Source organism: Pelodiscus sinensis, chromosome 4, assembly GCF_049634645.1.
Source record: "Pelodiscus sinensis isolate JC-2024 chromosome 4, ASM4963464v1, whole genome shotgun sequence".
Lineage (NCBI taxonomy): Eukaryota > Metazoa > Chordata > Testudines > Trionychidae > Pelodiscus > Pelodiscus sinensis.
The window spans coordinates 100,413,924-100,439,211 of NC_134714.1; the positions used below are offsets into that span (position 1 = coordinate 100,413,924).

Consider the following 25,288-nt stretch of genomic DNA (forward strand, 5'->3'; position numbering starts at 1 on the left):
AATGTCTATGTGTGTAGGTAGGAATCTGTAATCTGTGTGGAAGCTGAATATTTCTGTGAATGTGGTTAAGCATGGCTATGGACAGGCTGAGTAGCAAAGCCCTGTGGAACAATGACTCTCAATAGGCTATGGACACACCCAAAGAATGGGATTTGTCACCTGAGGGCAGCCAGCAGGGAACATAGATATTGGCCTCTGACCAGGTGACTTGCTGCATACAAGAAGAGGCCAGGAAGGGGATAAAAGAGGCCATGTGGTCGATGCCATTTTGTTCTCAGCTCAGCACTTCATCCCAGAGGCAGCACTGCAGGGATTGAAGAGCCCGGAAGACCTGTGAACCCATCCTGATCGTAGGATGTGCAATAAGAACTTTTAAACCAGCAGCTGTAACATCTCTGCTAGAGCCTGCATCGAGAACTGGGAGATTCGGTGCATGTAACGTACTGTACTTTAATAACCTTACTCTCATGCTTTTCTTTCCTGTAATAATAAACCTTTAGATATAGATTCTAAAGGATTGGCCCAGCGTGATTTGTGGGTAAGGTCCAGAGGGTAAATTGACCAGGGATCTGTGGCTGGTTTCTTGGAACCGGACAGAACTTGTTCGGGGTAGGTGGGATTGGGTGCTAGGACCCCCCACCTGTGTATGAGGCCCGGGGCCATCTGGGGCACGGATATTGCTGGGGTGTCGGAGGGGTTTTGCTCGGGAGGCTTCAGGCAGGTTGCTGAAGCGCTCTGTGGGACTGGTTTGTGGCCTGTGTGGAGAGGTCGCCAGTCAGGGGCTGTAAGTAGCCCCGAATTCGAGCAGGTCGCCCTGAGCGGACGCCCTCAGCTGTGCCCAGACACGGCCTGGTCCGTCACAGTGATTTGAAGATCTGCTATGTAGGAAGAGAGGAGGCACCATAGGCAGTGAATTTACTAGACTGGGTGAACATGGAGACAATGTGATCTCATGTTGAAGAGCCCTAACTATCTCAGATTATGTAACAAGTTGAGTCTGTGGCAAAGCCAAGACTGCAACTCAGCATTGTGCCAGTGATCTCTGACAGAGAGTCACAAAGTGCAAGTCTGGGCATTAACGATTTGTTTTTAATTTTCATATTGCAAAGTTTATAAAATTGGGATGATATACAGTGGAATTGGAGTCAGAAGGCCCATGTTCTCTGGAGGAACTGTTATTGAGGTGCCCCAGGAAAGCAACATGGGGAGTTAGGTGAGAAGCAATTCAACCACATGGACAGAGCATATATAGTATATGAAGGGTATACGAAAATACCACATGTTCAACTGAACCTGCATTCAGCTTCACTGTTTGCTAATAAAACACGATCCTTCCCTTGAGCCTGTGGATGTTCCGCAGACCCTCTACAGGATCTGGTCTCACAGATGTGGCTGGGGATTAAGCATTCTCTAGCATGCACCCTCAAAGCTATGGAGAATATGCAGTGTAAGAAACTGATGAGGAATTGAGGCAGCAGCTATGAGATCATAGAACCTTCTCTGTCAAAAGCCATGTAATGGTGATCACTGGTTGCTGAGTATGATCTTCCATGGGAGTTGTGAACCGGCAGGTGGCTGATAACTTGTGGTTCAAGGATCTGCCTTATGTTACAGTGAGGACAGATGTTTCCAGGTAGAGCAGGAGGCTGTTGACCATGACTAGTAGCCAGTCTCCCTTTCCTCCTGCACCTCTTCTCCTCCTTAGCTTGTCAGCAGGCAAATTCAAAATGCAGGGAGCCATTGCATAGGACTTCTCTCCATTTTGAGTGATCCTGGGCCAGTGTCTCTCAAGTGTCAACTTCAGTGTTGCATTTCTTTAAGTTACCTATACCTTTAGCAAGTCTTTTCAGCTGAGAAAACAGGACCTGTTTTGGGAGGCGATGCTCTGGCATCCAAACAACGTGACCAGTCCAGTGAAGTTGCTGATGGATGATCGTTGTCTTGATACTAGTGGTCTTTGCCTCTTCCAGAACACCATTGTTAGTGCACCTATCTTCCCATTTGATCTTCAAGAGCTCGTGGAGTCAGCATTGGTGATACCTCTCTAGGACTTTCAAGTGATGTCTGTCCTGGTTTCAGATAATACCACAGTGTTGGAAGAATGACAGCTCGATAGACAAGAAGTTTGTTGTCTGTTCAACCATCATCATCTTCAAAAGCCCTGTGCTATAAACGAGCAAAGGCTGCACTGGCACATCTCAGACAAAGTTGGATTTCTACATCAATATCTGCCTTAGATGAAAGATAACTTCCAAGGTAGAGAAAATGATCAACATTCTCCAGTGCCTCTCCATTGATTTTAATAAATGGGTCTCATGGTACTTCATTTGGAGAGGGCTGAGGGAACACTTTGGTCTTCTTGATGTTGACGGTGAGACCAAGCCATGTGTAAGCAGCAGCAAACACATTCAAGATAGTTTGAAGATCTTCCTCAGAGTGGGCAAAAACTGCATTGTAATCAGTATACTGAAGTTCCACAATAGGTGTGGTGGAAATCTTACTCTTAGCTTTTAGCCTGCTAAGCCTAAACAGCTTTCTGTCCATTCTGTAGATGATTTCAATGCCAAATGGGAGTTTCCCAGCAATTAGGTAGAAAATGATGGCAATAAAGACCATGAACATGGTTGGGGAGATCATACAGCCCTGTTTGACTCCTCTTTGTACTTCAAAAGGTTCACTCTGGGTGGCAGTGATGCTTAGAACTGTCACTTTCATGTTATCAGGAAGCATCTTTAGGACACTGATGTATTTATCGGGACATCCAATCTTTGAAAGAACAGTCCAAAGGACATGACGATTCACGAATCAAAGGCTTTAGTTAAAGCAATAAAAAGCCATGTACAGTGGTTGGTTTTGCTTGCAACACTTTTCTTGCAGTTGCCATGCAATGAAGACCATAGCTGCAGTTCTGTGACATGGTCAGAAGCCACTCTGTGACATGGTCAGAAGCCATTTTTTCTGATAGGGGCAGAAGATGGGTTCTGCTTCGAGTGGCTGCTCATGTCCATTTGAATTAGGTGTGTGCACCGCGTCTTCCGGAGCATTTTCCCTAGCGGTACCCGTAGCGCTGGCAAGGCGCCCCCTGGAGTGACGCCGCCATGGCAGGGCATAAGTACCCCTGCTGGCGCTCCCCTACCTCAGTTCCTTCTTACCGCCCGTGACGGTCGTTGGAGCGTGTCTCTCTGTTAGAGCAGTTAATGGTTCCCATTTCTCTTAGTGTTGTAAATAGTTCAAATTAGTTAGATAGTAGCTCTTTGTTTTTTTCATCCAGTTTTGTAATACTGGGATAAGCATTTGTGATGGATCCGTCCCCCCATGTGTCCGTGAAATGGACTTATGGATGCAAATATGTATAACTCAAAGATACTTTGGACTAATTACCTCATGTAACATTTCAATCTTAATGTCATAAGCCACTGGATCTGTATATTTTATTTTGGTGTATGTATTATTCTTTTATGCAAAGTTAGATATGTTACCAGTCCCTGGACCAGCCAAGGAAATAACCCAGGGTATGTCTATACTACCCCCCTAGTTCGAACTAGGGGGGTAATGTATGCATACCGAACTTGCTAATGAAGCCCGGGATTTGAATTTCCCGGGCTTCATTAGCATAAAGCCGGCTCCGCCATTTTTAAAAGCCGGCTTGTTCGAACCCCGTGCCGTGCGGCTACACGCAGCACGGGCTAGATAGTTCGAACTATGTAGTTATTCCGAACTATCTGTACGCCTCGTGGAAAGGACCAGTCAAGTGTCAGTGGTTTTGTCAGTTCTCCAGGAAGCACTCCCCAAAGGGTCTTCGGCGACCTCAGTGACCGGACACCCCAGCATTGTTATAGCATGTTCCATAAGACTATGTGTATGAAAATTAAACTCGACCCCTCAGTGACCGGACACAGTCTGACCTCCTTTCTCCCCCACCTGATCCACCCTGCACCCTCTCTTCCCTCCCAGCTACACCCGATCCCCCCCCCCCCCACTGGACCCAGACCGCTCCTCTCTCCCACTTCCTCCTACTGACTGAACTCTGTCTCCTTTCCCTCTCCCCACCAAACCCTCATGTCCCCTCCCCCCAGCATGTGTGGAAACGTTGGAGGGCCCTGAGGGAGGGGTGAAAATTACACGGGTCCCCCTGGGGAGGCACGCAGGCACAATCGGGAAACATAAAGGGCAAGGCCAGGGACATCTCTCCCCCCCCCCCCCCCCGTCTCTGAGCCGGGGCAGGTGAGGCCCCTCCAGCGGCTCCTCGCCGCCATACCAACCAGATGGGACTGCAAAGTAGCTCTCCCCTCCCCCTAGCCTAGGCACCTCTGCTTGAATCATCCTGGCCCGGGCAGGGCCTTTCTTCTGCCCGGCCCCACCAAGGCTGCAGCTCTCCCCTCCCTCCGCAACCAGCACTGATGTAGAGAAAAAGGGGAGAGAGTCCTCCCCAATTTGCCAACGTGCGCTCACCCTCCCCCCCCCCCCACACACACTCCTGCAAACTCCTTGGCCAAGGGTGCCTGCTCTGGCTGGAGGGGTCACTAGTAAGCGCAAGAGAGATGACCAAAGGTACCTGGCTCGCAGCGTGGTCCCTGGCTGCAGTGACTCAGGCTGCTCCTTGCCCAGCCCTGGATTGCTCTGTTCAGCCTGCTTGCACAGCCCAGGGAGAGTGGCTCGCCCACCAGGGCTGTAGTGCTCCGGTGCCGCTGCTGTTCTCAAAGCCCATGGTGCGCCCCCCTGCATGTTGGGCCACACTGGCTGGTGCCAGTCAGAGGAGTGCGAACTATCCCCGGGCACCGGAATCTGCTTCATGGATGGGAATTTCCTCAGGCATTTCCTGCTCCGCTGCTGCTGGGTGCTGGGCAGCGGCAGCTGCGCCGGGAAGGCGACTGGAGCAGTGCGTGGCCAGCGCTCCTGCCGGGGCCTCCCCTCTGCGATGCCCTCTCACACTAGCTTGAGGGCGCAACTTTTCTCCCTGGTGCCGAGGGAAGGCAGCGAGGCAGCCCTAGAACCGTGATGTCATGACGCTTCAGCCAATCACGGCGGGGCTGCGAGCGCTACTTGCCCCACGTAGCCCACCTGCCGAGGGTGGCTCGCTGCTGGCCCATCACGCGCTCCGCCGCCCCTCCCATTGCCTTGAGTGGCTACAGGGAGGCCTGCGTCGGGCGGTAAGGGTTAGGAGTTCTCTGGCCAGTGTCTCTCAGGGGCGGCCGGAATGCCGCCCCAGCAATGTGCCGCCCCAAGCACGTGCTTGGTTTGCTGCTGCCTAGAGCCGGCACTCGATGGGTGCACATAAGTGCCTCGGTGGGTGCCATGGCGCCCATGGGCACTGCGTTGGGGACCACTGATTTATGTGATAGGCTAAACCCTTACTGCTGGTTGTCACATTTTGGTGTAAGCTTTGCTGTCTGGGTAGGTAATAGGAATAGCTGGCTTTTTTGTTTCATTGGTAACACTGCTTTGTGATACACCAGTAGTTGACATAGAGCCAGTTTTTTATGGATGCTATTTTTCAGATTATTTACTAAATGGACGGTAACAAACTTATTGAATATTGTTGTGTTAAGTTTTAGTATAGGTACCCAGGCATAGAACAAGATCGTTTTGAATAACTTGTGCTTTAGTTAGGATACAGTGTTACTGACCCCAAAATATGGTTTATGCTAACAGTGAATTGTTTATTCAGTGTATAGTTACTATACAACTTTTTCTTTACCACTTTTTTGTTGGCTGTTGTTTGTTGTTTACCTTTGTGAGGGTTACACAGTTTAGCAATTCTTCTTCGGGTAGTCCCCGTGGGTGCTCCACGTCTGGTGTCGGGCTGGTCCCGGCGCCGCGAATCGGAGCTTGCCCTAGCTGTAGCCGACCGGGTCGCGCATGCGCGAGCAGCATTCGCGCCTTTGAACAGCCGCGCGCGACCCGGTCTCCGCCAGTTCCTCTCATCCGCCCCTGGTCGCGGACGGGGCTCCAACTTGTCTTTTCCCTACCTCAGGAAAAATTAAAGAAATACTGTAAAATAACATCGGCATTTAACTATAGAAGGGAAACTGATTAACAAAGGCGTAATTAACTTTAAAACCGGCGGCTCAAGCCGCGGCTCTGGTCACTTTCTCCGCGGCTCTAGCCCTACCGGCTTATTTAAAAAAAAAAAAAAAAAAAAGAAAAGAAAAGAAAGAGATATAGATGAACAAATAGTAATGGACACGTAGGGGTTCACAAAATATACAAATAAGGAAACGGGAACAGAAATTCTGTCAGGGAGAGGAGCGCTAGGCAAGCCCTCTCAACCTTTCAAAATGCCGGGCTCCCCCGGTTTCAAGAAATGCTCGGTATGCAGGGACTCTATGCCGCTCTCAGACGGCCACTCTGCCTGCGTTCGCTGTCTCGGGGAGGCACATATTCCCCAAAAGTGTGGGCACTGTGCCAAGCTCACTTCCAGAGCTCGTAAGGAGCGCGAAAGGCGCCTGAAGGAAATTTTATTTGATAAGGCATTGATGCCTTCGGCTACGGCAGGATCCTCTGCCTCAGACCCCACTTTGGAGAAGCGGAGGGCTCCTTCCCCGAATTCACCTTCCCCGAGTAGGAAGAGAGCCTCTCCAGCAAAGTCCCTGCCAATAGCCCCACAACCCCGGGGCAGCGCAGGAGGAAAGCCGGGTGCCTCTGGTTCCAGGGCAGCCCGTGCACCGGCAGGAAAAAAGCCGCCCGGCACATCAAAGCCGCAGCCGCAGCCGGCACCGCAGGAGTCCCTTAAAGGGCCAGCTACGTCGGCACCCACACTCCCGGTGCCGATCACTCCAGCCTCCTCACGCAGCTCTCCTCGCAGGGAGCTGTCCTCAGCACCGTGCGCACCGCCGGTGCAGCCTATGGAAATGCCTGCCTCACGTTCTACTGAGCCTGTGACCCTGCAGCCCTCTTCTCAGGAGCAGCTCCCACCTCAGATCTCTATGGCACCATCCAAGCCAGGTGCTCAGGTGGTCTCGCTCTCACCCTCTCCGGAGGCATCTCCCCACCTTCCTTCTCAAGCTGATCATGCTCTGGGTCATAGGAAGCATTACAGTCGTAGTGTGTCTTCTCACCACCGCCATAGGGACCGTAGTTGTTCGCATCACAGGCGCTCTAGGTCTCGGTCCCCTTCCAGACACTCCACGTACTCATCACAGCATTCGTACTATGACAGGCATGGCAGCACTAGATCTTCTAAACACTCGTCACCTGCGCACTCTGCTCGGCATGGTTCACATTATCATAGCCGCTACTGTGACGAATTTTCGCACTGTAGTCGGTCATGATCTCGCTGTAGGTCACCATGCTCCTGTCGCTCAATAAGTCCAGGTTCCACACATTCTAGATGCCAGGGACAGCCTTCCCGGAGATCCGTGAGGCCCCCACGATCCCCGACCCCTAGGTCGCAACTATCAGACCTGGAGGAGGGGCAACTTTCTGAGTCAGAGCCAGACAAGTCTCCTAATGCTAATTCTTCAATATCTTCAGCTGTTAAAGCCATAACTCCGAACGAATCGTCACTCCCTGATGATCTAAAAGAGTTCCAGGATCTGTTTCGCCGGGTAGCACAATCGCAAGAGGTACAGATTACTGAGACCGAAGGGAAACAGCATAAGTTGTTCAAGAATTTGCATCCAAAACAACAGAGAAGGATCGCCCTACCAATAGATGAAGCCATTATGGAGGTGGCCGAGGATATCTGGCAAACGCCAACCTCAGTGCCACCTACTAATAAAAGAGTGGACAAAAAGTATTTCGTACCATCAAAAGGATTGGACTTTCTTTTCAACCACCCACAGCCTAATTCGTTGATCGTAGATGCTGTCCGCCATAAGGCAAAGACTCCGCATTTTAAAAATTCACTTCCGGATAAGGACTCTAAGAAACTGGATTCATTCGGGCGTAAAGTCTATTCTTCCTCAACCCTACTTCTTCGCATCGCTAACTATGCTGCGCTCCTCTCAAATCATAATTTTGATAACTATTCCAAGCTTCCTGAACTTATGCAACATCTTCCGGACAGTAAGAAACATCTTCTGAAAGCTGTAGTTCAAGAGGGATTCGCGGCGTGCAGAACATCCCTACAAATCGCTGTTGATGTAGCGGACACCGCGGCCCGGGCCATGGCTTCAGGCATTGCTATGCGTAGGGCCTCATGGCTACTGTCAGCGGGAGCTCCTAGGGAGTTGCAGACCAAGGTTGAGGACATGCCCTTCGATAAGCAAAAGCTATTTGCCTCCTCAACCGACGAAATTTTACACTCGGGGAAGGACTCACGTACTACCCTCAGAACTCTGGGTATGTACACGCCACCTTTCAGACAGAGGAGATATTATCCATTCCAAAGAAGGTATGACTATCCCTCGTATAGGCAACAGCAGCGTGTACCTGAGCAACCCAAATTTCGACAGCGCCCGCAGCGCAAACGACAACAACAACAACAAAATCGTCCATCAACCAGACCTGCTCCTAGGCAGCAGGTTTGACTTGCATGCAGAGGACGCGAACATGCCTCCAGTGGTCAGTATACAGAAGCGTGTTTCCATCACATTCAACCACCGGCTGAAGCCCTACATACATCAATGGGCCAGCATTACATCGGACCGCTGGGTCAGAGAAGTAATAACAAAGGGCCTCTCCATCCCATTCCGTTTGCTTCCCCCCACCCCCCCCCCCACCATAGCTCTGATTCGGAACCCGTCCCACGAGACCATTCTTCGGGAAGAAATCCTCCACCTTTTAAACATAGGTGCCATAGAGCGAGTCCCAAACGAGTTTCGCGGGAAAGGGTTTTACTCCAGGTACTTCCTGGTCACCAAGAAATCAGGCGGGTGGAGGCCAATCCTCGACCTAAGAGGTCTAAATCGCTTCATCCGCAAACAGCGCTTCAAAATGACCACGCTGGTCAAGATCATGCCAGCACTAAACAAAGGAGACTGGTTCGCAGTCCTAGATCTACAGGACGCTTATTTCCACATTTCGATCCACGTGGCACACAGGCGATTTCTCCGCTTCGTGGTAGGAAACGATCACTTCCAGTTCAAAGTACTCCCGTTCGGCCTTATATCAGCACCAAGGGTGTTCTCCAAGACACTAGCGGTGGTAGTGGCCCATCTACGCAGAATAGGAGTCGCAATTTTTCCTTACCTGGACGATTGTCTGATCAAGGGGCGCACCCACGCAGAGACCTCCCACATGGTGAGGGTCACTCTAGCTCTGTTCAAATCCCTCGGCCTTGTGGTAAACATGGAAAAATCCCGACTGCAGCCGGCGCAGACCCTTACTTTCATAGGAGCACGGCTAAACTCTCTCGAGGAAAGAGTACATTTGCCGGTAGAGCGCTTCCAGGTCATAAGGGACCTAGTGACAACGGTTTTGCAGTCTCCTATGCTACCAGTCCGTGTATACCTGCAGCTCCTCGGTCATATGGCGGCTACCACAATCATCGTGCGGCACGCAAGACTAAATTTAAGGTGCCTGCAACACTGGCTGGCCACTGTGTACAATCCTGCCAGGCACAGCGTTCGCAAAACCGTGGTGATACCCGTGCAGGTCAAGCAGTCACTCCACTGGTGGACCGACCCCAGCAACATGCTAGTAGGGGTTCCATTTCACGCTACGCAACCAGCAAGAGAGATAACCACAGACGCGTCTCTCCTGGGTTGGGGCGCCCACATGGGTACCCAAAAGGCGCAAGGTCGCTGGTCCCCAGCCGAGATGTTGTTGCACATCAACCTCCTCGAGCTGCGGGCAATATTTCATGTATGCAGGCGGTTCAAACAGCACATAAAAGGCACAACCACAAGGATTCTCACAGACAACATCGTAGCGATGTACTATGTGAACAGACAAGGCGGTGCTCGCTCCAGATCCCTTTGTGCAGAGGCAGTTCGACTGTGGAAATGGTGCATTTGGAACGACATTTCTCTCGTCGCTGCATACTTACCCGGTGCACAAAACACTATCGCAGATGCACTAAGCAGACATTTTTATCAGGACCACGAGTGGGAAATTCGTATGGATGTCCTCATGCCCCTTTTTCACAGCTGGGGTCATCCGGACATAGACCTCTTTGCTACAAGGACCAACGCGAAATGCAGAGCTTACTGCTCCAGAGCGGGTCTGGGCATACACTCTCTGGGAGATGCGTTTCTCCTTCACTGGGGAACGTCACGGTTATATGCATTCCCTCCTGTTGTGCTCATTCCCAGGGTGCTAGAGAAGGCCATAATGGACAGCGCACGAATGCTGCTCATAGCCCCGGCTTGGCCCAGACAACCATGGTATTCGACCCTCCTGCAGCTCTCGACTCGGATACCTTACCGATTCCCTCACCTACCGGACCTGCTGTCGCAACAGAACGGCTCCCTTCTCCATCCGAGGCTGGACACCCTTCACCTAACAGCATGGATGATAGATGGTTCAGCTCATCAGAGATGCGTTGTTCGGACCAAGTAAAGCGCATCTTGCTGTATAGCAGGAAAGAATCGACTAGAAAGACCTATCTTTCAAAATGGTCGAGATTCACTCGTTGGTGCGCTCCTAAAGATCTCGACCCCTTTCTTTCACCACTGAATATCATATTGGACTATATTCTCCAGCTGCAGACGGATGGTTTATCTATATCATCACTTCGAGTTCATGCAGCGGCGATTGCGGCCTTCCACATGCCCATCGAGGGGAAATCAGTTTTTTCCCATCCTATGGTGGCGAGATTCTTTAAAGGCCTAGTTAACCTCAATCCACCGGTTAGGCCCCCGCTTCCTGAGTGGAGTCTTGACTTGGTCCTCGATGTTCTAACAAAAACCCCGTTTGAGCCTCTAGCAACCGCTCTGCTGCACCATCTTACAATGAAAGTGCTTTTTCTCCTTGCTATAACGTCGGCACGAAGGGTGAGTGAGCTCGCAGCACTGATGGCATCGCCCCCATATACGGTTTTTTCTAAGGAGGCGGTAACATTGAGATCGCACCCAGCCTTCCTACCGAAGGTCTGTACTGAGTTCCACATCAATGAGCCGATCGTTCTGACAAGCTTCTATCCGAAACCTCACACGTCGAGACAGAACGCCCTCTTGCACACTCTGGACGTCCGCAGGGCTCTAGCCTTCTATATAGATAGAACTCGTGCTTTTAGAAAAACGGACCGTCTGATGGTCTCCACCATGGGGCACTCTAAAGGTCAAGCCCTATCTGCCCAACGTATCTCGAAGATTATCGTGTCGTGTATCACTACCTGCTACAACTTGGCTAAGAAACCGCTTCTATCGCACCCTAGAGCCCATTCGACACGGGTGATGGCTACGTCAACGGCCTTCGTCAGAGGGGTACCTTTACGCGACATATGTCGTGCTGCTACATGGTCTTCCAACACGACGTTCGCAAGACATTATGCAATAGTACAGCGCCTGGCTTCCGATTCGGCCCTAGCCTCAGCAGTGTTGCCAAGCCGCGATGCTAGTGATTCCGTAGCCCACGTTTAGTGGATTACTGCTCCGGAGTCACCAGACGTGGAGCACCCACGGGGACTACCCGAAGAAGAAGAAGAGGTTACTCACCTTCGGTGCAGTAACGATGGTTCTTCGAGGTGTGTCCCCGTGGGTGCTCCACGACCCGCCCTCCTCCCCGCTACGGAATCTTCTTTATTATCTTTTTCAGATGGCGGTGAGAGGAACTGGCGGAGACCGGGTCGCGCGCGGCTGTTCAAAGGCGCGAACGCTGCTCGCGCATGCGCGACCCGGTCGGCTACAGCTAGGGCAAGCTCCGATTCGCGGCGCCGGGACCAGCCCGACACCAGACGTGGAGCACCCACGGGGACACACCTCGAAGAACCATCGTTACTGCACCGAAGGTGAGTAACCTCTTCTTTTATGCACATTGTAAATGATGTACATTCATAATAAAACAATAGAGCAATAATACATACAGTGATACAACAGTACTATTGTTCACTTTACACAGTAGCCAACTTTAAGTTAATTAAACTGATTTTTAGCTGATTGCCATTTTAAGGTTTATATATGGTGGATTTGGCCAATTATTTTATTTATAAATCATTTTTTATACTTGGGCATTTTTTTTACTGTATTTTTTGTGTGGTTTTGTAGTGAGGTGTTTTTTTTGTTGTTGTTTTTAGTTTGTAAGATGCATCCTTAAATAGCTTAAATTAGTTAAAAGAATAAATGTTTATATTTATTTAGTGGACATTTTTTGTTTTTAGTAACCCAAAATGTAATATACAGGTTAATTTAGTTTGGTTACCATGTTATTGGACTGAATGTTTTACAACAAGCTATATTTTTGTAATTGTTGAATAAACATTTTTACTTGACATACATTACTAATATTTAATGCAAAATATATTATGTAGCTAATAAAATAGATGCTTTTTGTTTTTTGTGAGAAGGAGTATTGCTTTTTTATTTTGAGTCCTTTTTTTAGCAAAAGAGCTAATAACATAATTTTTACCACACTTTTTAGAATTAATTTGCTTGTGATAACAATTTTACTGTTGTCAACTGTTTAGAAGCACAAACATTAGCAAATGCAACAGAACCTAAAAGAGAATTTTAAAAAAAGGAATAAAACTAACATGAAATTTAAATGCAGATTGATGCAAATACGTTGAGGGTATTACAGTTTTTTGACGCTTGATTATGTTGGGAAAGAAAGGCAGAAGTCTGTTGAAATAGTTTGATTAGTTGTATGCATAAATAGTTATTTTAACCATTTAACTATGATATTTTACAGCTATATTTAAAAAAATGCAAACAAATTTATAAAAATTAACCTTTTTTTAATATTACATTTACCTTAGAAGTTTTCCCCTAACATTTTTGTTTGAATAAATAAAGAAAACTGTAATTAATAACATAGTTTTTTTTATTTGCAATTGCATTATTTGTTGAGGAAGAAATATATGTGCGTATAATTTGAGATCTTTTTGAACTTTGCAAAAATGGTATTAGTGATATTATTCTATTCCAACCATGATATTAAAATAGTGTGTTACCACTTATAGTTTTGTTTAAAAGGGATATAAAATTGACTTTTGTTCCAAGAAAATAAAATTAATAACAAGTCGTGGTCACCAATATAGTAGGTCAGGACAGCGATGTACAGGCAGTCCCCGGGTTACGTACAAGATAGGGACTGTAGGTTTGTTCTTAAGTTGAATCTGTATGTAAGTCGGAACTGGCGTCCAGATTCAGCTGCTGCTGAAATGGACCGCCAGTTCTGACTTACATACAGATTCAACTTAAGAACCTCAAGTCAGCTGCTGCTGAAACTGATCAGCCGCTGATTCCAGGAAGCCCGGGGCAGAGCAACTGTGCCTCGGGCTTCCTGTAGTCAGCGCTGGTCAGTTTCAGCAACGGCTGACTTGGGGACGCCTGGGGCAGAGCAGCTGAGGTGCTGCTGGGTTGCTCCAGTAGCGCGGCTCTTTGGCGCTACTGGACCAACCCAGCAGCACCCCAGCTGCTCTGACCCAGGCGTCCTGAATCAGCCGCTGCTGAAACTGACCAGCAGCGGCTGAATCAGGACGCCTGGGGCAGAGGGCTGGGGTGCTGCCGGGTTGGTCCAGTAGTGCCCAGAGCGGCGCTGCGGGACCAACCAGCAGCGCCCCAGCTACTCTGCCCCAGGGTCCACAACAAAAGCCTGGTCTGCTGGGGGGGGAGAGCACACTAGCTGCGCCCCCCTCCCCCCCAGCAGACTAGGGACATGGGGAGCAAAGCCGCAGCGGCGGGGTGCCTCGCCTCTGAGGCTTTGCTCTGGCGCGGGACCCGCTTTGCTCCCGGTGCCCCTGGTCTGCTGGGGACCGTCTCCAGCAGACCAGGGGCACCGCGAGCAAACCCGCAGCAGCGGCGGGTTCCCGCGCTTCTGAGGCTTCGCCAGAGCAAAGCCTCAGAAGCGCGGGACACCGCCACGGCTGCGGGTTTGCTCGCGGTGCCCCTGGTCTGCTGGGGACCGTCTCCAGCAGACCAGGGGCACCGCGAGCAAACCCGCAGCCGTGGCGGGGTCCCCCGCTTCTGAGGCTTTGCCAGAGCTTCTGAGGCTTTGCTCTGGGACCCCGCCATGGCTGTGGGTTTGCTCGCGGAGCCCCTGGTCTGCTGGGGACCGTCTCCAGCAGACCAGGGGCACCGCGAGCAAACCCGCCTGCGTTGCTGCTTTGCTCCCGATGTCCCTGGTCTGCTGGAGACGGTCCCCAGCAGACCAGGGGCACCGGGAGCAGCTTTTCTCGCCCCGGAGGTCAAGGTGGCTGACAGCTGCCTGTGAGCTCCGGGGCGAGAAAGCCCCGTTCGTAAGTGCGGATCCGACATAAGTCGGATCAGCATAAGTCGGGGACTGCCTGTAGTAAATTTAGGATTTACTGATGTGGTGTCCTGACAGGTTTCCTGCTTTGTCAGTGATGATAAATGTTTGGCTGCAGACATGAGACATGAAACAGGGTGAATTAACACCTCTAAAGTAGCAGAGAATGCATATTGGAAAGACTGGGATATTTTCCAAACATTTACAAAATGTTCCATCAGAACATATGCTTTTAAGATAAGAGATTGTTCAATTTGTTGCTATTATTTTGTTGTTCCCACTGCACTCAGATAGACAGGTCTGAACAAATACATAGGAAGATGAGCTAAAGAACATTGAAACTGTTTTTGAGATTTTAATTCAGTTATTTATTTTGCTGTTCCCCATTCAATTGTCAGGTTGAATGGGGAATAGCAAAATACAATACAAGGGATTACTGCAGAGTTTGTTTCAAAAAAGATAAGTCAACAAGCTTGAAACCTGCAAAATTCTGTATTAAATTTACATACACACACATGAAAATTCGACCCTTTTTTAATGGAATTTTTTCATTTGGTTGGTTTGTTGGTTGGTAGGAAGGACAGGAGGCATATATCTATATACAACTAGGCTACGTCTACACTGGCACCCTTTTCCAGAAATGCTTAAAACGGAACAGTTTTTCCGTTTATAAGTATTTCTGGAAAAGCGCGTCTACATTGGCAGGATGCTTTTCCGGAAAAGCACTTTTCCGGAAAAGCGTCCGTGCCAATGTAGACGTGCTTTTCCGCAAAAAAGCCCCAATCGTCATTTTTGCGATCGGGGCTTTTTTGCGGAAAAGACTACTGTGCTGTCTACACTGGCCCTTTTCCGGAACAGTTTTTCCGGAAAAGGACTTTTGCCCGAACGGGAGCAGCATAGTTTTTCTGGAAAAACACTGACAATTTTACAGTAGATCGTCATTGCTTTTCTGGAAAAGCAAGCAGCCAGCGTATCATAGAATCATAGAATAATAGGACTGGAAGGGACCTGAAGAGGTCATCGAGTACAGCCCCCCGCCCTCAAGGCAGGACCAAGTTCCGTCTACACCATCCCTGACAGATGTCTATCTAACCTGTTCTTAAATATCTCCAGAAAGGGAGATCCCACCACCTCTCTTGGCAATTTATTCCAATATTTGACCACCCTGACAGTTAGGAATTTTTTCCTAATGTCCAATCTAAACCTCCCCTGCTGCACTTTAAGCCCATTACTCCTTGTCCTGTCCTCAGAAACCAAGAGGAACGAATTTTCTCCTTCCTCCTTGTGACACCCTTTTAGATATTTGAAAACCGCTATCATGTCCCCCCTTAATCTTCTTTTTTCCAAACTAAACAAGCCCAGTTTATGAAGCCTGGCTTCATAGGTCATGTTCTCTAAACCTTTAATCATTCTTGTCGCTCTTCTCTGTACCCTTTCCAATTTCTCCACATCTTTCTTGAAATGTGGCGCCCAGAACTGGACACAGTACTCCAGCTGAGGCCTAACTACTGCAGAGTAGAGCGGCAGAATGACTTCACGAGTTTTGCTTACAACACCCCTGTTGATACAACCTAGAATCATATTTGCTTTTTTTGCAACAGCATCACGCTGTTGACTCATATTCAACTTGTGGTCCACTATGACCCCTAGATCCCTTTCCGCCATGCTCCTTCCTAGACAGTCGCTTCCCTTTTTGCCCTTTTCCAGTCTTCTGGAATCTCCCCTGTCTGCCATGATTTTTCAAAAATCATAGCTAAAGGCTCAGATACCTCCTCTATCAGCTCCTTGAGTATCCTGGGATGCATTTCATCAGGACCTGGTGACTTGCTGACATCTAACTTTCCTAAGTGATTTTTAACTTGTTCTTTGTGTATCCTATCTTCTAAACTTACCCTCTCTCTGCTTGTATTCACTACGTTAGGCACACCTCCAGACTTCTCGGTGAAGACCGAAACAAAGTCATTGAGCATCTCTGCCATTTCCAAGTTTCCTGTTACTGCTTCTCCCTCCTCACTAAGCAGTGGGCCTACCCTGTCCTTGGTCTTCCTCTTGCTTTTAATGTATTTATAAAAGGTCTTCTTGTTTCCCTTTATGCCTGTAGGTAGTTTGATCTCATTTTGTGCCTTTGCCTTTCTAATCTTGCCCCTGCATTCCCGTGTTGCTTGCCTATATTCATCCTTTGTTATTTGTCCTAGTTTCCATTTTTTATACGACTCCTTTTTTATTTTGAGATCATGCAAGATCTCCTTGTTAAGCCAAGCTGGTCTTTTGCCATATTTTCTATCTTTCCTACACAGCGGAATTGTTTGCTTTTGGGCCCTTAACAACGTCCCTTTGAAATACTTCCAACTCTCCTCAGTTGTTTTTCCCTTCAGTCTTGCTTCCCATGGGACCTTACCTACAAGTTCTCTGAGCTTATCAAAATCTGCCTTCTTGAAATCCATTACCTCAATTGTGCTGGTCTCCCTTCTACCTTTCCTTAAGAGCATGAACTCTATTATTTCATGATCACTGTCCCCTATACTGTCTTCCACTTTCAAGTTCTCAACTAGTTCCTCCCTATTTGTTAAAACCAAATCCAGAACAGCTTCTCCTCTGGTAGCTTTTTCAACCTTCTGAAACAGAAAGTTGTCTCCAATGCAGTCCAGAAACTTATTGGATAGCCTGTGCCTCGCTGTGTTAGTTTCCCAACATATGTCTGGATAGTTGACAGCTCACAGCTTATTCCAGAAAAGCGGCTGCTTTTCCGGAATAAGTGACCCAGTGTAGACACAGCCCTACAGAGATCTTCAATTAGTAACATGAATATCTTTAATGAGTCGTTATGTATTTTATTATAGCAGCTGATCAATTATAGTAATGATCTCTTTTGTGTTGCATTTCAGTCTTCCTGAGATCTGTCAAATTATCTTTCACAACTTTCTAATTTACAGTCAGTATTCACTTTTGACTGCAGAATGTGACGACAAAACTTAGCAATTGTTTCTGTTTTCTTTCTTCCTACCTTTATGGTGTCAGTTGGCAATTTAACTCTGGCAGCAATATGCCTCTTGCCTAGCAGCAAGTTGTTGGCTTTGGATAACAACTTCTCTGGAAACTACATTATTAACTTTAATCCATTAGCACATACACCCCATTACCTCCATTTGGGAAAAAACTGAGGGTACTCCAAAGGCAATAAGCATGGATATGCATCACACAGTCCTATCATATTTCTGTGGGTGCTGCTCCACTGAATCACACTTGGACTGACAGCAACAAGAAAATCTTTAAAGTTACGTACCACAGCCAAGTTCTGCACTCCTGTGAATGCAGTTTCTCCTAACATCAATAATGTATCCAATGGGAGACTGACCCTATATATAGCAGAGATCAGCAAGCTGTTAAAAAGAGATTTAAGCGCTAACAAATGATTGCTTGTAGATTTCTCTCAGAAATCCAGATCTGGCTTTTCCTTCCTGTCAGGCTCACAGTGATCTTCTGGTAAATGGGAAATTACTGGAGAAAGTATTGCCTATTTTTTCTCCTTTTTTCTTCTTTGTCTTTGTCATCTTCAACTTTTTCAATGTTTCTTCCTGTCTTCCATTAAAAGGCAGCACCACACCAGGTGAGCAACAGAATGAAGGTCACATTCTGCATCAGAAAGGTAGTCTATAAATACACCACTCTGGCAAGCAAAAACAATTATTTGAACTTGCATTTAAAATTCTCTCTGTTACACAGGTATTTCTGTTATTCTTAACCGTTGACTTCATTCTAACCTTAAGTATCACAGCTGAAGAAAAACTCTCATAATTGTCAAGTGAATCACATGCTAAAATCCACATTTTGGGTATGTCTACACTACAGAGATTTGTTGGAAAAAGTCCATTTTTCCAAAAAAATTTGAGGAACATCCTCACTGCAATTGAGTTCTTTCGCAAGAAAATTGAAAGAACGGTGGGGTTTTCCCAGCATTGGTAATCCTCATTCTACGAAGAAGAAGCCTTTTTGCGAAAGACCTCCAGAAACATTCAGTGGAAGCCTTCAGCACATTTCTTTTTCTTTCTTGGGAAGAAGCATGAAGAAGAGAAAAAAAGAGCTTTCTGCTATAAATTCACTCTTGGAGCCCCAAGGATGGCAACATCGTGCTGCATCTTACCAAGAACAAGTTTCAAAGGTTTTCATTTTCATTCAGTCTTCAAAGGTTTTTCTGACACGTAAAAGAAATTTGTAGGTAAAAATATTCCTGATCCCTAACATGATCAGGTGACCTCATTCAGCTAACCTCTCCTAAAACTTAATGAATACATGAAAAAAGCCAGGTCATCCACCTGAGGGAGAGCAATATAGGAGGTCTGAACAAGATAGATCTGCTGATCTTTTCAGAGAGTCGTCAAAAATAGAGCCTAAAATACTTCCTTAATACTACCTCCAAGTCACCCTCCTTCAGGGTTCAATGCTCCAATCAATAAGGCACCAATTTTTAATGTATTACTTGTAGGAATCTGAGAATTCATTTAGATTAGAAGATGGTTTTAAATCAAACAAGAAATGCAGATACATATTGCGACTGGGTGATGTCCCAGACAACCTCTTGGCTGTGATTCCTGGGGTGCTGACACATCCACTACCACTTGACTTCCTGCTCTCTGGGGGTTCTTACCTCTTGGTCCTGCATGGCCTGCTCCGCTGGTCTCCCCCAACCAAAGCACCAAGATGAGATTACTGTTCACTTCTTCAGGTCCAAAGAGAGTGCAGGTCCAAAGAGAGTGCAGTTTTGTGCCCAGCTTCCTGGGATATCACTCTCCAAATGGGATCGAAACCCCCAGTAAATTATTTAATGATTATTTAACAATAAATGGAGAGATTGTACACACTGATTGCTCCCCCAGGTAATAATTATTTACACTGGGCTTGATAGTAAGTAAAAGTGATTTTATGAAGTACAAGCAGTAGGTTTTTAAGTTGTTATAAGTGTGAACAGGCAGAGCAAAATAGATTACAAATCAAAAGTAACAGAAAACACTTAGCTAATTCTAACACTAAATTCTCAATATGAACTTATTACAAACTCATTCAACCTAAAACTGTTTTTGTTCCTGCTGCACCTTCAAACCAGGGAAATCTCCCCTTCCCTGTGGTCTCTGGCCCAGCCTCCTGGGTGTGCTGACCAAAGACTCCTACTTTCCTATTGTTTTTAAAGATTCCCTTATTGCATGGGAATCATCTAGCCCATCCCTACCTACCACTGCTAAGCCCTCAGGACAAAAGGCTATTTGCATATGATTGCCCAGACACTGAGCCCCCCCCCCCTTGGTGACTTTCATTTACACATTGAAAACACAACGTATTCACTACTCCACATGTCTAATTTTACGCACATGAGTGATACACACACCAAAATAAAATAAACAAAACCGGCGGATTAAGACATGAAGATTGATAGGTTACATGAAGTAATTTACTCAAAGCACCTTTGAGTTATGTACATTTATGTCCATAAGTCCCCATAAATCCATTTCATTGGGCAGGTGTGTGTGTGTGTGTGTTTACAGTCACACAACAGGAATCTGATCATTCATTTAGATTAGAAGATGTTTTAAATCAAACAAGAAATGCAAATACATGGCTCCTGAATTTTCTTACTGGAACTGCCTGATCCAAGGACAGCTAAGTCCCTTAATATTATATATTACAGATTATCATGTATGGTGGAATCCCAATACAAGTTGCAGACATGGTGATCTAATCAGATTATCAAGGCCCATAAAACCTACTGTCTCTTTTCTCCCCAGGCCCAAGCTATGATATGTATACATGTCAATTCCATTGCTTAATCAGTCAAGGAAACTAAATGAACTGTTGGGTTTAAGACAGGAGCTTTCCAGGAGTCGGTGCTGAACTGCATCTGTGAATGCAGTGGTATCTCAGGCTAACATCCCCAATGTCAATTGATGGAAAAATCCTTACCAACACACTCCCAAACCTTCTCCACAGGCCCCTTTTCTATGTCTTCTGAGGATGTGGAATGTACATACAGGTCTGGAGGTGTAGTTTCATTCACCTTCTAATTTCCCTCCTTTCCCGCAACTCATACTAACCCCTGTGGGCCCAATGCTGATAGAAAAGGGACAGAAATCTGTGGAAGGCTCATTGAATATGAGGAGCTCACATGCTGTGGAGGAGAGCTGCTAGTCACTGCTGCAGAGAGAGCATGAAACTTCTCTGCTTCTACTTTTGTACTGGGCCTGGCTGACCTGGAGCAGCATTGTATCTGTGGTGAGAGCGGGATTAATGTGTGACTTATTGCTATGCAATGCAAGGCTAAGAGCTGGCTCTTAGAACCTATTCTTATGTGAAATTATGGTCCAGTTTTATTGGAAAATTAACAAAAGTTCCAAAACTTAGATCCACAATATAAAATAATGGGATTTACACAAGGTTTCAACCAGCCAGAATAGAGAAACATGAAGCTAAAATTCAGAATAATCCTGCTGAAGAATATGGCACAGTTCTAGCTCCTTACTGTTACTGACTCCAGAGCTTGAAGCACACAGATAACACCCACAGGAGGTGCAAAGAAGGCAGCTCCCCAGTTAATAGGCATCAGGCTTCACGGTCCATAGGAACCGTGTGATAGGCACACTATCCTTGCATGTTAATGAGCTGGTTGAGGGATTGTTCTTTCTGCTGTACAATGCAATCCACTACTCTTTTGCCCTATCATCTAATCCAGGCATGTATGTAAATCCATAACCCAGTTTGTCATGCTTGTAAGAGCTCTGATTTGCAATTGCACTTTGGGCCCATCATCAATATTAGTAGCCATGTATATGTTGCAGTAATTCCTGTAAAAGCTGAGCTAACTGAAAGGACCAGCAGCTGAGGTTCTGAATAACCCCACAGTTTAGGAAATTACTCACATTACATGGCTGTAATCTTTGCAAATACACACAATGAGGATTCTTTCTGGTCTCAAAAAGTAGAGTAAGCCACTGACTTCAGGCTGAAGAACAAAAGCACATGGGAATATAGCTAAACAGGATCAGGAAAGTGAGAAACAACTGGAGAGAGAGAGAAAAAAGGTCCTGGAGAAAAATCAATATGACATATTAAGTAATATCAGAAAAGCTCCAAGTGGACCCTTATCCTTCTACAGTAAGACAGAAGCTGAAGGTGAAATGCTCATTACTTGGGGCTAGAGTCTCTCCAACTGCAAACAGTACCACAAGGCACAGGGTATCCCTAGTTGTAAAAATGAGCTAGAGCTGCCTGGTACTTGAAACCAAACAATCAAATGTTAAGTATCTGCAGTGAATATCAGCAAATTACTATCTAAGGTCACTCAGTACTTTGTCCACAAGTATTTAGCTCTACTGAAATTTCATGAAAATGTGAAACTACTCCTATGCCTCCACTCTTAAAAAAATGATAAGGAATGAGAGAGTGCAGTTAGAAAATAAAAGGTGGATAGTGAAAGAGATTTACACATCTTACTCTGCCATACAGTTTTTCTTTCTGATGGATTCTCCTCCCAACACACATTGAATAATAAATAGCCGGGAAAACACCTGGTATAACATGGCATTTTCTTTAACACATGACAATAGTATAGAACTAGCACATTAATGACCCACCTTGGATTTGCTCAGTCAGCTGAGTTTGGTCAAGAAAGAAACCCACAGTAGTTTAGAAAGAGAGAATATGCATCAGCATCAGTTCATCTCTACTAAATGAAAGATGCCAGAGCATCTGGTAGAGAGTGTAACCTAATGATCAGAATAGGGAATTGGGATTTGGGTCTCCTGGGGTTCTGTTTCTCCACTGACTCACCTTGGCAAGTCACTTAACTTCTGTGTTTCTCAGTTCATTTTAGTATAAACATATTACCCATCTACTCTCAAATGTCTTGTGATGCTTTTTATTAAATGCTTGTAAAACACTTCAAGATCTTCAGATGGAAATACAAAATAAGTGCAAAGTGTTATTATGGCTGTCACTTATTTCTGATGAATTCAGTTCTCTGAGTGAATGTGCTCTACCAAACTCATCACTTGAGTTGTTCAGAGCTTCTTCCGAAAGAAGTACTCCACAGAAGAGATAGCTATGTTGACAGGAGAAACCATCATGATGACATAGTCCTGTCTACATGGGGGGGTAAGTCAGTATAACTCCATCACAAAGGGTGTGGATTTTCCATACACCTGTGAGCAAGGTAGTTATACTGACGTAAGTTTGTAGTATAGAATAGGTCTGAATGAGACAGGTTTTTGCATCAATAGCAGAGATCTGGCCTTTGGGAGTGGCTGCAGCTTATAGTGTTCTTTGTGTCAGACTGGGAGTACAGGATGGACCTCCCAAAATTGGGACTCCCTCATCCAGCAACATCCGTGGTTTGGCAAGTGAGTTCTGGCTTAGATCCTCCTGGCAGCTCAGAGCCCGGTAGGTTTGGGGCTGGGACTGGCATTGGAGCCCTGGTAGTGCAGCAGGAGCTGTGGCAGCCTCAGTAGCAGGGCCAGGGATGTGGCAGTCACAGTAGCGGGGCCTGGCCCAAAGATTTAGCAGCCCCGATAGCTGGGCCGGGGCTGGAGATGCAGCAGCCCTGGTAGCAGGGCTGGAGCAAGGGATGCGGCAGCCCCAATAGCAAGGCTGGAGACACGGTAGTCCTGGTAGCAGGGCTGGGGCCAGGGATGCAGCAGCCCCAATAGCGGGACTGGAGACGCAACAGTCCTGGTAGCAGGGCTGGGGCCAGGGATGCAGCAGCTCCAATAGTGGGTCTGGGTCTGGGGCAGTCCAGGCTGCTGGGGCTGCAGCAGTATGGCAGCTGGCAAGGTGGGCGGCTGGGGCCAGCAGCGGTAAGGGAAGGTGGTCTGGGGAGCCGGTAGCAGGGAACCTCCTCTGGTCCGAACCAGTGAGGTCCAACCTGTATTCTCTTTTAAAGTTGACTGAGGTTTGTTTTACCTGAATTGTCACACACAGATACATATGTAACTCTTATTGGGATCTGTATGACTAAACCTTGTACTGCTGTTCAAAACTTTAATTTAGCAATAAACTGGAGAGATGGGGCTACTGTGACAGTACTTTTAAACAATGTGGGAAATTGCAGTGATGTGATTGTCTTGGAGTTTGACGTCATGAAGCGGAGTTCCTACTAATTGTGCTTAGGGTGTGACATACTGTTTTCTCTGTTCCTTGTTTTGAAAAAGCCATCACCATCAAAACAGCTATTTCAGTCATTCATTTTCCCAAAGTATAGTTTTTGAAAAAAAACAACTTCCCAGTGAGGAGTACCTATAGACAGGATAATGCTAAAAGTGTTTGCAAAGAACCCGCTGCCACATCCCCGGAAAACCAGAAGGATATAGACCAATTGCAAGGCTTTTAGAGAAAAGCACAAAAATTAAGGCTTTTGACCATTTATCAGTAGCTGTACCATAGTTAAATGATGACCAGGATATTCAATATTACCATGTGAAAATATCTAAAGATTGCACATGCACAAAGCAGAGAAAAAAGCTAGAATTAGAAGGAATAAAATTAAAATACTGAACATGTATGGTGCATTTTGGGAAAATAATAGGTATTATATACATTGAACAGTGGAATATTCTCCAAAAGGCAAGTCAAGAAAGCCCTGCTGAAGGAAGCATTTGAAACTGAACTGAACAAAGCAACAGAAAGGGTATGTCTACACCTCAGCGTTATTTTGGAATAATGTCCATTATTCCAAAATAACTGTGCAAGCGTCTACACAGCTAGCCGGTTATTTTGAAATAATTTTGAAATATTGGGCAGCTTATTTCAGTATTTGTAAATCTCATTCCATGAGGAATAACGCCTCTTCTGAAATAGCTATTTCAGAATAGCTGTAGTGTGGATGCCCCACTGCTGCTATTTCGAAATAGTTCCTCCCCCAGGCCATTCAAAGTAATTACTCCCCCATGATTCCTGGGGCTCTAAATCAAGGAAGTGCATCCCAGCCCACCTGGGTCTAATTTCCAGGCTTCCTTGTAGTGTAGATGCGCTATTTTGAAATAAGCTGTTTCAGAGTATTTCTTCTGGAATAGTTTATTCCAAAATAAGCGTGCAGTGTAGACATAGCCAAAGTGTATTGTAGGGAGTAATTCTGCACTGGCAGGGAGATGAATAGATGATTGAACAGCCCTCTTCCATCTCTAATTTGATTCTTCATTCACCAGCCATCCCCTCTCCCCAGCTTTCGGTGGCCAAAGAACACAAGCACAACCTCTAGATTATCTCAGGCAATAGAGGATTTTTCCATTTTACTCTTTAAGTGTTATGTCCTTTAAAAGGCTCTATCTGTAGACAAAATAGAAGGCACTCTTTTAAAAGTCTAAATAGTGTAAACTTTCCATATGCCTGGAGTGAAATTAAATTATTGTTTCCCTTATGGGAAGACAGACAGCTAAGGGAGCACATGACTTCTCCATGTCCTCCCCCATGTGAGCCTAGGACCCCACACTCTTCCCTTCTCTCCCTTCCCCTTCCACATTATGGAGGGAGGGGGGAATGGGAGCAGTATAGCTGCTTTCCTCGCTCTATGTCTATTCTAGGAAGAACAGAGCAATGTATGTTCCTAAGCATGCGTTGTTGTAGCTGTGCCAGTCCCAGGGTATTAGAGAGACACGGTGGGTGAGGTAATCTACATATTCTATTCTAAAAGGAGAGGTGTCCATCACACTGTCTGTCACAGAGAGCATTTGAGAAGACTTAAGAAGTTTCTAGGGGGAGGCAGGCCTCTAGCCCCACCTATAGCCCCCCTCTCTACTGAGACTCCCACCACCACAGGGAGGGGAAGAGGAGGAGCAGTGCGCCAAGTGCGTGCACGCACACCACCACCACCACAAGGAGGGGAAGAGCGCACATGAACACACACCCCCGCATCCCCAAAGCAGCAGAGAGGGAGGAGGCCATGTGAACATGTGCCTTCCACCACTACAAGGAGGGGAAGGGCACGTATGCCCCAGCATCTGTGGAGAAGTGGGGAGGA

At 46.7% G+C, this 25,288-nt stretch overlaps 1 protein-coding gene across 5 annotated transcripts in view; it reads left to right on the plus strand.

The window, feature by feature from the left end:
* SYT9 (synaptotagmin 9) overlaps positions 1-25,288 on the plus strand; it is a 173,650-nt gene that overhangs the window by 53,020 nt on the left and 95,342 nt on the right. The gene's annotated exons all lie outside the window — the stretch shown is intronic.